Genomic DNA, 15,457 nt, shown 5'->3' on the forward strand with positions numbered 1-15,457 from the left:
ATGTTTCTTGCATTTTGTCTATTCTATTTCCAAGATTTTGGATCTACTTTACTATCATTATTCTGAATTCTTTTTCAGGTAGACTGCCTATTTCCTCTTCATTTAGTAGGTCTGGTGGGTTTTTACCTTGCTCCTTCATCTGCTGTGTGTTTTTCTGTCTTCTCATTTTGCTTAACTTACTGTGTTTGGGGTCTCCTTTTTGCAGGCTGCAGGTTTGTAGTTCCCGTTGTTTTTGGTGTCTGTCCTCAGTGGCTAAGGTTGGTTCAGTTGGTTGTGTTGGCTTCCTGGTGGAGGGGACTAGTGCCTGTGTTCTGGTGGATGAGGCTGGATCTTGTCTTTCTGGTGGGCAGGTCCACGTCTGGTGGTGTGTTTTGGGGTGTCTGTGGCCTTATTATGATTTTAGGCAGCCTCTCTGCTAATGGATGGGGCTGTGTTCCTGTCTTGCTAGTTGTTTGGCATAGGTTGTCCAGCAGTGTAGCTTGCTGGTCGTTGAGTTAAGCTGGGTGTTGGCGTTGAGATGGAGATCTCTGAGAGATTTTTCCCTTTTGCTATTACGTGGAGCTGGAGGTCTCTTGTGGACCAGTGTCCTGAAGTTGGCTCTACCACCTCAGAGGCACAGCACTGACTCCTGGCTGGAGTACCAAGAGCCTTTCATCCACACGGCTCAGAATAAAAGGGAGAAAAAATAGAAAGAAAGAAAGAGGATAAAATAAAATGAAGTAAAGTAAAATAAAGTTATTAAAATAAAAAATAATTATTAAGAAAAAAATTTAAAAAGTGAAAAAAACCAAAGCGGATGGACTGACCCCTAGGACAAATGGTGAAAGCAAAACTATACAGACAAAATTACACACAGAAGAATACACATACACACTGACAACAAGAGGAAAAGGGGAAAAAATAATATATCTTTTCTCCCAAAGTCCGCCTCCTGAATTTGGGATGATTCGTTGTCTATTCAGGTATTCCACAGATGCAGTTACATCAAGTTGATTGTGGAGCTTTAATCCGCTGCTTCTGAGGCTGCTGGGAGAGATTTCCCTTTCTCTTCTTTGTTCGCACAGCTGCCGGGGCTCAGCTTTGGATTTGGCCCCACCTCTGCGTGTAGGTCGCCTGAGGGCGCCTGTTCTTCGCTCAGACAGGACGGGGTTAAAGGAGCCGCTGATTCAGCGGCTCTGGCTCACTCAGGCCCGGAGGGAGGGAGGGGCACAGCTTGCGGGGCGGGCCTGCTTCGGCAGAGGCCTGCGTGAAGTTGCACCAGCCTGAGGGCGCTGTGTGTTCTCCCGGGTAGGTTGTCCCTAAATCATGGGCCCCTGGCAGTGGCGGGCTGCACAGGCTTCTGGGAGGGGAGGTGTGGAGAGTGACCTGTGCTCGCACACAGGCTTCTTGGTGGCGGCAGCAGCAGCCTTAGCGTCTCATGCCCGTCTCTGGTGTCCGCGCTGATAGCCGCGGCTCGCGCCCGTCTCTGGAGCTCGTTTAGGCGGTGCTCTGAGTCCCTTCCCCTCGCGCACCCTGAAACAATGGTTTCTCGCCTCTTCGGCAGGTCCAGACTTTTCCCCTGACTTCCTCCCTGCCAGCCGTGGCGCCTTAAACCCCTGCAGGCTGTGTTCACGCCGCCATCCCCAGTCCTCTCCCTGCGCTCCGCCCGAAGCCCGAGCCTTAGCTCCCAGCCCCGCCCGCCCCGGCGGGTGAGCAGACAAGCCTCTCGGGCTGGTGAGTGCCGGTCGGCATGGATCCTCTGTGCGGGAATCTCGCCGCTTTGCCCTCCGCACCCCTGTGGCCGTGCTCTCCTCCGCGGCTCCGAACCTCCCCCCCCTGCGCCACCCACAGTCTCTGCCCGTGAAGGGGCTTCCTAGTGTGTGGAACCCTTTCCTCCTTCACAGCTCCCTCCCACTGGTGCAGGGCCCGTCCCTATTCCTTTGTCTCTGTTTATTCTTTTTTCTTGTCCCCTACCCAGGTACGTGGGGGGTTTCTTGCTTTTTGGAGGTCTGAGGTCTTCTGCCAGTGTTCAGTAGGTGCTCTGTAGGAGTTGTTCCACCTGTAGATGTATTTCTGATGTGTTTGTGGGGGGGAACGTGATATCCGTGTCTTACTCTTCCGCCATCTTGAAGCTGCCCTACTCATTAAAATTTTTAAACATCTGCCATGTTGGAAAAAACAGAGGCATATATGAAAAGAAGTGCTGGAACAGTAAAAAGGGAAAATGGAAAATTAATTCAGAGGATTTGGATTTGTTCTAAAGTAAAACTTGTTTTTTAGATGGAAACACTTAATCGAGCTAACAAGATTTTTAGGGATTGATTTCTTGATTGGTTCCAGATTTTGGAAATCTTCATTCCAAATCTCTGTCTGAGGTATTTTTTAAAACCATGGAAATAGAGCTGGTAGCTTAGTAACTAATACTGCTTTGGAGATTAACATTTTCAAGCAGGGCACCTTTGTTCATGAAAAATATAGAATCTACAAAAAAAAAAGCAGCTTGAAATTCAAAGCAGACATTTGGCTTATTATATTGGGTTAATTAAGGATAACAGGGAATGAAGACATCAATAGAATTTTGTCACTTAAGAGTTTGTTTTGTTACAGAGAAGATAATATTGTTTCACAGGATTACAATAAAGGCTACATGAGCAGAATTAATTTTGAAGATTCCTGAATAATTGTTTTGCATACAATCCTCCAACACAGTCTAATTACTCCTTTTTTGAGTCACAGAGAAGCAGAACTTGAAAACACCTCATTCATTCCAGTATATATATATATATATATATTTTTTTTTTATGGTACGCGGGCCTCTCACTATTGTGGCCTCTCCCGTTGCGGAGCACAGGCTCTGGACGCGCAGGCTCAGCGGCCATGGCTCACGGGCCCAGCCGCTCCGCGGCATGTGGGATCTTCCCGGACCAGGGCACGAATCCGTGTCCCTTGCATCGGCAGGCGGACTCTCAACCACTGTGCCACCAGGGAAGCCCTCCAGTATATATTTTTAATGTCTCTGTGTGTGTGAATGTGTAGAGTGAGCACGTTTGAAAAAATCTGACTTTGAAATACCTTTTTTCAGTAACCTACACTACCCCTTGGCTCATCACTGGCTCCACCATTTCTGTCTTAACACTTCTGCGCTGCCTTACAGTGATATTAATTGTCCAGGTTTTGAGGCATTTGTGCCTGTCAGTTTGTAACCCATCAGGCTACTTCCTGACTCTGGCATCTGAAGGGAAGTTCAGTTGCTTGCACTCATTCTTTGACTCTTTCTAGATGTGAGTAGCCTCTTTACATGGTGAGCTTGAAGGCAGTGGTGGGCCAGACAGCTCATTATGCACATTCTTCCCAAGCCCTGATCAGGAACACTTAGCTTGGTAGCTTGAAATCAGCCCTTGTGATATTTACACCATGGAAATCTACAACTGCTATAAATGGCGGGTGGGTGTGGAGGTGAGTTACCAGGACACCACTGATTTGAGGGTACACCTGGGTGCCACCAAGTCTGCTCTTAAAAAGGTGGGAATTGACTCTTTGCTTTCAGAGTCAACACTTGGTGGTGCATTTAGCTTACCAGATATAGAAGGATGATTTTCTCCTGAAAGTAAATACTAATTAGGCTATAAGGAATACAAGGATTGTAAGGAAGGAAAGGTTGAAGCAACTAAATGTTAGAAATTAAGATGATAGATTCTGGAGTGAGAATTCCAGGGGTCTGTAATTAAATTCTGAGCGAGCACCATGATGTAGATAGAATAATTGTTTTATTTCAGATGAGGAAACTAAGGCTCAGTTGATAGCATGTCTATGATCACACAAATGTTATGGGACAGAGGTGGGCTTCATTATTATTATTACCTAGGTCTGCTGGATTCCATAGCATAATACCTCTTCAGAAAGCTTAGAATTTTTTGTCTTCTCAGTTATGAGATAATTGACAGAGACCACAGTGTAGGTTTAGGTTTGGCTGCAAATAACAGACTAAAAAGGACCACCTGTATCAGTCAAGTGTTGCTGCAAAACAAACCACTCCAAAACTTAATGGCATGCAGCAGTCAAGCATTTATCATGCTCACAGGTCTTGGGGTGGTTCCAGCTAAGGTGGTTCCAGCTGAAGGTCTGTGGATCAGCGGGGGTTGGGTGGAGTTCTGCTTCACCTGCAGATCTGAAGGTGAACTTCAAATCCTTCTGTCTCTCATTCTTCAGGGACCTGCAGGCTAATAAGCCAATTTCTTCTCATGACAATGACAAGCAAAATAGGACAAGCTCAACTGCACATATACATTTCAAGCCTCAGCTGCTAATATTCCACTGGCCAAGGCCAAAGGTAAGGGTTGGGGAAAAATACTATGCCTTTTGTGGGAAGAACTGTAAAGACACATAGCAGGTGGGATACAGGGAGAGGTGAGGAATTGGGGCCAATATTCAGTGTACTAGATTATGGAACAGTGGCTTAAAAAGATAGGTGTTTGTTTCACTATCACAGGAAGGTTTGGTGATACCTTGTCCAGAATGCATAGCAGTTTCACTCCACAAAGACCTGAAGGACCTAGGCTCCTTCTATTTTCTGTCTTATTACTCTGCATACTGTTGCCAAGAGTAGGTGTCAACAATCTTTTTCTCTAAAGAGCTAGATACCAAATATTTAGGCTTTGTGGATCATAAGGTCTCTTGTAACCACTCAGTGCTGCCATTGTAGTGCGAAAGCAGCTGTAAACAGTAAGTAAACTCATGAATGTGGTTGTGTTTCAGTACATTTTTTTAATGGGTGCTAACATGTGAATTTCAAATAATTTTCATGTGTCATGAAATACTATTTGTCTTTGAGTTTTTTCAGCATCTAAAAATGTAAAATCCATTCTTTGCTTGTGACTGTATAAAAATAGGCAGCTGGCGTCATTTGTCTCTGGGGCTGTAGTCTGCTGACCCCTGCCCCAGATCATCTAAAGTATCAAATGGTTGCTAAAGCATCACAGCTGTATCAGTCGGTAGGAAGGAAGGGAAGAAGAAAAAGGGAGCAAAGGGCATGTTCAGGCTGGATTTTAAGAAAGCTGCTAAAAGCTGCCATGTGACATTTCTCCTTCTATCTCACTGGCCAGATTTAATCACACGGTCACAACTAGCTGCAAGGGAAGCTGGGATTAGCAGGCTTTTTGCTGATCAGTCAACTGCCTAGCTAAAAACTGGGGGTTCTTTCTCTGTGGAGGAAGGGGAAAATAACACTGCAGGACAACCGGCAGGCTCTGGTGTTTAGTGTGCAGAGTGTGGAGGTGAAGAGACAGAAGAACTGAATTCACTGACCACATGATTGGGCATGATTACTGTTTCACTAAATCCTATTTTTTTTAAATCATAGAGAAGGGAAATGCCTACTTCAAAAACAATATGGCATAAGCTTTCTCTTTGAGAAAGGAAAATAAGAATCAGAAATATGAATCTTCCTTTATAAATAGGAAAACAATTTAAAAAACTATAAAGCAAATTATTTGATCCACAGTTTTTTTTCCCTTATGACTCTGTGCATTGTCTCTACTCTATATTTGTAAATACACTAATTTTTTAAATTGGTGTATAATTGATTTACAATATTGTGTTAGTTTCTTGTGTACAGCAAGGTGATTTACTTATACATATATATGTATTCTTTTACAGATTCTTTTCCATTATAGGTTATTATGAGATATTGCATACAGTTCCCTGTGCTCTACAGTAGGTCCTTGTTGTTTATCTATTTTACATATAGTAGTGGTAAATACTCATAATTTTTGATGTAGTGAAAAACCCTTTTAATCAGTAGACTTATTTATCATGTTTTGTGACTATCCATCATTATCTAAGCCATGTTCTCAGACCCTGACTCCCGTCTAAGTTTGTCTGGGTGTCGAGGTTTGTGAAACATGTATCAGATAATTGTGGTTGGCTATAAAGCATGGCTCATGTAAAAAATAGTAATTGTTCATAAAGTGTAACTCTCGTCAGTCAGGTCAAATATAACTAAAGTAAAAATGGAACTACTGTGAGTTAAAAACAAGCAAACAAGAAAAGCAACTTACCAATCTTTTGTCTCCTGTTACTAAGGCTTGCCCTTCTGCAACCCTGTAAACACTTCAGGGTAATTTTATAACAGGAGTGGTAGCAGAAGTCTTTGATGCCCCACTTTGTTCCAGCCTCTCAGCCCACATGGAATTAGAGTCCTAGCTGTGATGGGCATGTCTGTGCACAGGAAGGGTCCTGCCTCAGGGGCCTCCCATGCTTCATTCCACATTTCTGCCTCAGGACTTTCTCCAACCAAAGCTGCCAACCTTAGTTCCACACAGGTACAGCCATAGTGCAAGGGCATTGGTAGTCCTTGGGCAAGCCTTAAAAGACTGGGGGACAGGAATCAGTGGGTAAGTGTTCCACACTCCTAGACTTTGTATGAAATGTTCTGGGTTTTTTTTCTTTTTTAATAAATTTATTTTATTGAAGTATAGTTGATTTACAATGTTTTGTTAACTTCTGGTGTACAGCAAAGTGATTCAGTTATACACATACATAATTATTTGCATCTGCTAATCCCAAACTCCCAATCCATCCCTCCCTTACCCCACCTCCCCCTTGGCAATGACAAGTCTGTTCTCTATGTCTGTGAGTCTGTTTCTGTTTCATAGATAAGCTCATTTGTGTTACATTTTAGATTCCACCTGAAGATGGACATTTATGTTTCTTCCATGTCTTGGCTATTGTGAATAGTGCTGCTATGAACATAGGTGTGCCTGTATCTTTTTGAATTATAGTTTCATCTGGATATATGTCCAGGAGTGGGATTGCAGGATCATATGGCAACTCTATTTTTAATTTTTTGAGGAACCTCCATACTGCTCTCCATAGTGACTGCACCAATTTACATTCCTACAACAGTGCAGGAAGCTTCCCTTTTCTCCACACCCTCTCCAGCATTTGTTATTTGTAGACTTTTTAATTACGGCCATTCTGAGCCATGTGAAATGTTACCTCATTGTAGTTTTGATTTGCATTTCTCTTATACTTAGTGATGTTGAGCATCTTTTCACGTGTCTGTTGGCCATCTGTATGTCTTCTTTGGAGAAATGTCTATTTAGGTCTTCTGCCCATTTTTTGATTGGGTTGTTTTTTGTTATTAAGTTGTATGAACTGTTTGTATATTTTGGAAATTAAGCCCTTGTTGGTTGCATCATTTGCAAATATTTATTCCCAGTCCATCAGTTGTCTTTCCTTTTTGCTTATGGTGGGTTTTTTGTTTTTTCTTTTCCTGTACTCATCTGAGAGGCCCTAGCAAAGCTGAATTTTTATTGCTGAGGATAGTGACCTCAGTGCTTCCCAAATCCTACTTCTTGGTATTACTTCCCAGAAAAACTACCGATGTTTTCATTCTTATATCAGTCTTTGCTTTCAAGTCCGAACTAAGCCCAGAAATTCAGTCTATTACCTCTCCTTTTCAGTGATTTAATAAAAGTGTTTATCATAGTTTCTGTACCTAAAAGATAACGACAAATGTGTTTCTTTCAAAATAAAATCCATTAGTATCATTTGTGTAGTGCTTCTCGAGCTTTTGAACTCATGAGAATCTGTTGGAGGATTCGTTAAAACACAGATTGCTGGGCCCCATTCCAATGAATCAGTAGGTCTGGGTGGTCTGGGGTAGAGCTTAAGAATGTGCATTTCTCACCAGTTTCCAGGTGATGCTTATTCTGCTGTTTCTGGGACCACACCCTGAGAACCACTGCATTAGTGTGTTGTAAATAAACACACCTAAGGTTCAAGCAACACCTTGAATGAGAATGAATGCATATTAATGTCTTAAGCAATTCGGCCTGCTCTAACAAAATACCACAGACTGGGTGCCTTATAAATGGCAGGAATTTTCTGCTCACAGTTCTGGAGGCTGGAAATCCAAGATCAGGGTGCCAGCATGGTTAGATAAAAGCCCTTTTCTAGGGTGCAGACTTCTCATTGTATCCTTACATGGTGGAAAGGGCTAGGGAACTCAGTGGAATCTCTTTCTCTCTCTTTTAAAAATTTTTATTGAAATATAGTTGTTTTACAATTTTTTGTTTTAGGTGTACAGCAGAGTGATTCAGTTACGTATATATATATATATATACATATATGTATATATATACATGTTCTTTTTTAGATACTTTTCCATTATAGATTATTATAAGATATTGAGCATAGTTCCCTGTGCTGTGCGGTAGGTCCTTGTTGGTTATCTATTTTATATGTAGTAGTGTATATAGTGGGATGTCTTTTGTAAAAGCACTATTTCCGTTCATGAGAACTCCACCCTCATCTCCTAAAGGCCCTGCCTTCTAACATCATCACATTGGACATTAGGATTCCATCATGTGAATTTTGGGATGACACACATTCAGGCCATAGTAGATGGGAATGAGGTAGAATACCTAGGAACATGTTGGGACACAGGTCCAGAAGCAACTCTGAGGAGAAAGAAATCTAAGGAAAAAGGTAAAAAGGGCAGGAGTGTATTGCACTAAAGTCATGATAGATATCCAAGAATCAGAAAATTCATGTAAGACTGAGCAGGCAGGTCAATGATCGAATAGCAGCCATCTGTACAAACTCACATGGAGTCAAATGGCATCAAAGAGATCCAGTTGTAGTGCCATGTCTCCAGCCACTGGAGATCAAGGAGATTAGAAGCCAAGATCAGGAAATCCTGTGGAAGAGATGGTAGGATTGAAGTATTGTCTGTGTGATCACTGGGACCCTAAAAATCAATGAGAGTGGTGGGAGGGACCTGGACCAGTGCTTCAGTATTCAAGTGTGGCTGCCATTCAATTATGACAGTGACTTCTCTTAGGTTCCTTCTTTCTTCCCTCCTTCCTTCTCTCTCCTTCCTTCCTTCATTCAATAAACAGTTGACGTACTACATGCTACTTGAGCCTCCTGTGGCTACTCAGAGAATGAATTTGACCTGATCCTTATGTGTGTACTTCCTCACTTATCCCAATAGTCAGCAGTCATTCACTTATTCATTCATACACGGATATTTACTGAGTGCCTCTTACGCAGACGCCCTTATTGAATACTACAAATGCATAGTCCCAGACTTGAGCCTCTTGGGGGATTATGTTACCTGCCCAAGTTATAGGGTGTGAAATCAGAAAACTCTTCATCATGACGAATCCTGATTTATCAGCCATCCCCAAAGACCTTTGCCCAATATTACTGTCTTCTGCCATCTTTTTTTTTTTTTTTTTTTTTTTTTGCGGTACGCGGGCCTCTCACTGTTGTGGCCTCTCCCGTTGCGGAGCGCAGGCTCAGCGGCCGTGGCTCACGGGCCCAGCCGCTCCGCAGCATGTGGGATCTTCCCGGACCGGGGCACGAACCCGTGTCCCCTGCATCGGCAGGCGGACTCTCAACCACTGGGCCACCAGGGAAGCCTGCCATCTCTTTTAAAGTAAAGCTGAATTGCATTGAACTAGATGCTTGTGCATGCTTTCAACAATGAGAATTGAGCCAATCATTTAGTTTTAAAGTATCATTAAAGTATAGACTGTCCGGTCTCAGGTAGTTGTGGCTTTGAACCCCAAGCTTGCCATATAGGATGGCCTTGGGGTGGAACTGAACCTCCTGAGCCCCGATTTCCTTATTCATTGAAACAGACTGCAGACATCTTCTCACAGGGCTGTTTGAAGAATAAAATGATACTTGTCTTTCTCTGTCTGATTTATTTCACTTAGTATGATAATCTCTAGATCCATCCATGTTGCTGCAAATGGCATTATTTCATTCTTTTTTATGGCTGAGTAATATTCCATTGTGTATATGTGCCACATCTATCACTTATATGTGGAATCTAAAAACAATGATACAAGTGAACTTATTTACAAAACAGAAACAGATTCACAGACTTAGAAGATAAACTTACGGTTCCCAAAGAGGAAAGGTGGAGGGGGGAGGGCTAAATTAGGAGTTTGGGATTAACATATACCTACTACTGTATATAAAATAGATAACTAACGAGGACCTACTGTATAGCACAGGGCACTCTACTCAATACTGTGTAATAACCTATATGGGAAAAGAATCTGAAAAAGAATAGATATAGGTATGTGTATAACTGAGTCACTTTGCTGTACACTTGAAACTAACACAACAGTGTAAATCAGCTATACTCCATTATAAAATAAAAATTAAAGAAAAGAATAAAATGAGGTGATGTATGTAAACTTTTTAGCAGAGCATCTCACATGCAGGACAGCACACTTGGATAAATGTCTCTTAAACAATGGAGTTTTACACTGTCCCACTTCACAAGTCCAGCATTGGGAGGCCAGCCTCCTTCAGTCCTCACTTTTCCCCAGCCTCTGGGTGCTGCCTTTCATCCTCCACATGTTTTCTCATGGTTGCAAGATGCCTGCCACTGTAGGACCCACAGAAATACAAAGGCAGGGGATACGGGGTGAGAGAAATGTCCTCATGGGTCTTGCTCTTTTCATCAGGGAGTGAACCTTATGACTAAGAGCCTCTCTGTGGAATCCTTTTATGTCTCATCTACAGGCATTTGAAGCTGGTAACTTGAATAGCTGACATTTTCAAATTATCATGGAGGGAGGGAGGATAGCCAGTGGAACAGGAGGGGAATAGCTTTTTCTCGGCAACCTATGGTATCTGCCACGTATGCTGAAATAAAAATAGGTTTTATCTTATAGATTTTCTGAGGAGTAATTTTTAATTAATACGTTTACAGTGCTTCTCTCTCTCTTCCTCATTAATTTGAACACCCCTATCCATGCATTATCTGACCAGTGGAAAATTCAACACAACACTGAATGGGCTTACTGTGCACACGACATTATAGGCAATTGAGTACAAACACTTTACTTTTTGATAAGAAGCCTGTTAAACTCTAGTAGCTTTTGGAAAGTTTTATTTTACTACTTTGATAGTAGTAGTTTATGGTTTCCTTTTCATTAATGCAAACTTTATAATCCAAGAAGAATTCACTAAGCATTTGTGTACAAAGCATGATGATGGCAACTTGAGGGACACTCAGAGGAAAAAAAAAAAGACACCATTATGTCTTCAAGAAGTTTACCATCTAAGTGGAAGTAAGGAAAGGAGAAGCAAAGTGTGTAGAGCCAGGGTAACACTCACAAAGTTGAAAAGTTTATGGAGAAGGAAGTAAATCAAGTAAGATTCGAGTTTTGGCTCAGACATCTTCCTTATCCCTAGAATGCCAGGCTTCCTCAAAAGAAGAAAATAATAGCAATGGCTTATATACAGCTTCCTGGATTCCATCGCCTGCCATCAACCCCGCTCCTCAGCAAATTAGGAGAGACATCAGTGCAGCAAAGGACGGTCATGCCTTTGAAACTCTTTGTAGACTGAAAAATAGTTAAGTCCGCTTTCCAGATCTTTGCTCATTATGTTGTATGTTACTTGAAAGTTGGAAAGGTGTTTTGTTTACCTTCCTGTTTTATTCTAAAACATGATCGGTGCCATTATGTTCCATGAGGAATAAAAGAATGGTTCTGATCCCATGGTCACTGGATCAGATCTGGTTCTAAAATATGCCTCATATTACAAAGGTTATGTTCCCAGGAGAATCCCGTAACATTTGAAAAAGAAAACCCTGAGAGAAAGAGGGAACAAAAAAGAGATGTGGAGGCTAGTAACTAGGTGGTTAAGGAAATAAAAAACAATCCTTGGAACTGAAAGATTCAGAATCATAAAATCATATTCAAAATCACATCATCTCTGAAATGTTCTCACCACATTCACACAAAACGGTAATTATGTGAGGTGATGAATATGCTAACTGACCTTATTGTAATCATTTCACAATATATACATATATCAAATCATCATGTTGTACAACTTAAACTTATACAGTGTTATTTGTTAATTACCTATCAATAAGGTTGGGAAAAAAAGAAAATCACCTCTTGATTTTTTATTTTATTTTTTTTTGCGGTATGCGGGCCTCTCACTGTTTTGGCCTCTTCCGTTGCGGAGCACAGGCTCCGGACGCGCAGGCTCAGCGGCCATGGCTCACGGGCCCAGCCGCTCCGCGGCATGTGGGATCTTCCCGGACCGGGACACGAACCCGTGTCCCCAGCATCGGCAGGCGGACTCTCAACCACTGTGCCACCAGGGAAGCCCTCTTGATTTTTTAAATCTTCAACCTCCTGGCCCTCATCTCAGTCTACTAAGCTTTCTGCCTATTCAGTGATGACTACTATGCATAGTGATTCCTTTCACAAACCTTCCATTTTAGATCTACGCCCTTTGCATGCCTAGAGTCTGATACAGAGTATAGTGGAACAGTCAGAGCACTGTGGCGGACGTGTGTTCCACAGTTGAATAAAATACCACTAATGTGTTTAAAAATTTTTTTTTGGTGGGGGGGGAAGGAAATGGTCAAAACTATACCAGACCACAATATTTGATTGAACTAGCTCCCCCAAAATTAGAACAAAAATGTTAAAGATGGCTTCTACTGAAAGTTGAACCATCAATTTATCATTACATTTTCATGGGAAAGAAAATATCTTCTTTAAAGCTACTCAACATTAGTTTGCCTTTATTCATAAAATTATGCACAACCTGTTTTTCTACATGACAATTAAGGGTTGTAGCTCTATGTCTCCTTTGTGTTCAGAAGCTTGCAGGAATTAGCTGTTACTCATAGATTCATGATTTTTGGTTATTTTTAGTAAAGTATGCTCATGATTTTGAACTCTCTGTCACTTTTCGGATGAAAAGCATAGTTTCAAGGTCTACAGTAAATGCTGGTTTTTCATTATCATTTTTTAGGAGTAAGACTCCAGTTTGGACCCATGGCATTAACAATGCAGTGCCCAGTTCCCACGGTAGTTGAACGTCAGATTCTTTTCCTAAAATCTAAGTTCTTTAGTGTTAAGTAAGACCATCTGTGGGACTTCAGATGTCTAGTTCACATGGGGCTACATCAAGCCCAGTCCAGTTCCTAATTAGTTTTCTCTCAATTGAAAAAGAAATTTCTTACGGCATGAACTCAGCCAGGGCTTCCTTGGTACACATGTAAAATCCCTGGCATGGAGTGGGTGCTCAGGAAATGGCTAACCCATTAAGGAAACCTGGCCAAAGAGGGATTGGAATCCAAGTCGTTAGGATAAATTCAGAATTAGTGTTCCTTTTGATGGAAAAGTTCACATGAAAATTTTGTTTGAGTACATTTTCTAGGCATTAACATACTTTTATAAACAAATCCATCACTGGGAACCTTATAAATGTATCAAACTGTGCTCATAAATAATCCTTGAAATTCATATGGGCTTAATAAATAATGGAAAAATTCACTTTAAGTTTTTCCAGTTTCCAAATATTGGCAAAAAAAGTCACACAACTTTTGATCAACACAGCACAATCTAGATATACCCACATGTAACAAGCTAAACACATGATATAAATGTGTAATGACTATATTTAGAAATTATCATAATTATTTGTATGGAGTCTACTCATAGCTTTTGTTTATGCATCACAAATATTTTTCTGTGAAATATGGTTTATATATTTTGAAATTCTTTTTTTCTCATGTACAGTAGGCATAAAAATATTTGCTTGCGGTATGTCTCATTGCCTTGTACTTTTTAAAACTGTTTTCAGATGTCAATCTGTGTAATGTGATAACTTACCATAAGGACTTCATGAAATGTTTTTTGTTCTTCCAAATCTTTGCAGATTTGTAAAATAAATATTTGTTGAAAATATTACCCTTTGTGCAGGGCTCAATAACTTAAAAAAAGAGAGAGACAGAGACAGAGGGAAAAAAATACATAGCCTTAATCAATGTAGTACCTCATCTGAAGATGTTGAAGTTCAACAAAAGAATATAATCCAAGCTTGAAAGTATCTTCAATGTTAATCTGGTCCAACCATTATCCACTATATAAATCTCACAACATCTTTTTTTTTTTTACATCTTTATTGGAGTATAATTGCTTTACAATGGTGTGTTAGTTTCTGCTTTATAACAAAGTGAATCAGTTATACATATACATATGTTCCCATATCTCTTCCCTCTTGCGTCTCCCTCTCTCCCACCCTCCCTATCCCACCCCTCCAGGCGGTCATGAAGCACCGAGCTGATCTCCCTGTGCTATGCTCTCACTAGCTATCTATTTTATGTTTGGTAGTGTATATATGTCCATGCCACTCTCTTGTTTTGTCACAGCTTACCCTTCCCCCTCCCCATATCCTCAAGTCCATTCTCTAGTAGGTCTGTGTCTTTATTCCTGTATTACCCCTAGGTTCTTCATGACATTTTTTTCTTAAATTCCATATATATGTGTTAGCATACGGTATTTGTCTTTCTCTTTCAGACTTACTTCACTCTGTATGAGAGACTCTAGGTCCTTCCACCCCACTACAAATAGCTCAATTTCGTTTCTTTTTATGGCTGAGTAATATTCCATTGTATATATGTGCCACATCTTCTTTATCCATTCATCCCATGATGGACACTTAGGTTGTTTCCATCTCCTGGCTATTGTAAATAGAGTTTCAATGAACATTTTGGTACATGACTCTTTGAATTATGGTTTTCTCAGGGTATATGCCCAGTAGTGGGATTGCTGGGTCATATGGTAGTTCTATTTGAAGTATTTTAAGGTACCTCCATACTGTTCTCCATAGTGTCTGTACCAATTCACATTCCCACCAGCAGTGAAAGAGTGTTCCCTTTTCTCCACACCCTCTCCAGCATTTATTGTTTCTAGATTTTTTGATGATGGCCATTCTGACTGGTGTGAGATGATATCTCATTGCAGTTTTGATTTGCATTTCTCTAATGATTAATGATGTTGAGCATTCTTTCATGTGTTTGTTGGCAATCTGTATATCTTCTTTGGAGAAATGTCTATTTAGGTCTTCTGCCCATATTTGGATTGGGTTGTTTGTTTCTTTGTTATTGAGCTACATGAGCTGCTTATAAATTTTGGAGATTAATCCTTTGTCATTTGCTTCATTTGCAAATATCAATTAAGTCCATCTTGTTTAATGTATCATTTAAACCTTGTGTTTCCTTATGTATTTTCATTTTGGATGAACTGTCCATTGGTGAAAGTGGGGTGTTAAAGTCCCCTACTATGAGTGTGTTACTGTCGATTTCCCCTTTTATGGCTGTTAGTATTTGCCTTATATATTGAGGTGCTCCTATGTTGGGTACATAAATATTTACAATTGTTATATCTTCTTCTTGGATTGATCCCTTGATCATTATGTAGTGTCCTTCTTTGTCTCTTCTAATAGTCTTTATTTTAAAGTCTATTTTGTCTGATACGAGAATTGCTACTCCAGCTTTCTTTTGGTTTCCATTTGCATGGAATATCTTTTTCCATCCCCGTACTTTCAGTCTGTATGTGTCTCTAGGTCTGAAGTGGGTCTCTTGTAGACAGCATATATATGGGTCTTGTTTTTGTATCCATTCAGCCAATCTGTGTCT

At 40.8% G+C, this 15,457-nt stretch overlaps 1 long non-coding RNA gene across 4 annotated transcripts in view; it reads left to right on the forward strand.

Annotated features, from left to right (window-relative positions):
• The first annotated feature begins 1,179 nt into the window (after positions 1–1,179).
• Positions 1,180–15,457, forward strand: part of LOC149747846 (uncharacterized) — a 325,556-nt gene continuing 311,278 nt past the window's right edge. For 2 of the 4 annotated variants that reach the window (XR_016395134.1, XR_016395137.1), the window contains exons 1-2: positions 1,182–1,287; positions 4,189–4,309. This is a non-coding gene — a long non-coding RNA (uncharacterized LOC149747846). Of the gene's footprint in view, positions 1,288–1,327; positions 1,714–4,188; positions 4,310–15,457 lie in introns of those variants that run through there. The other 2 variants (XR_016395135.1, XR_016395136.1) reach the window with 2 other exon arrangements.

This window comes from Delphinapterus leucas, chromosome 12 (assembly GCF_059928025.1).
Source record: "Delphinapterus leucas isolate spDelLeu-1000000601 "Yukka" chromosome 12, BTC_Dleu_Yukka2, whole genome shotgun sequence".
NCBI classification, from domain to species: Eukaryota; Metazoa; Chordata; class Mammalia; order Artiodactyla; family Monodontidae; genus Delphinapterus; species Delphinapterus leucas.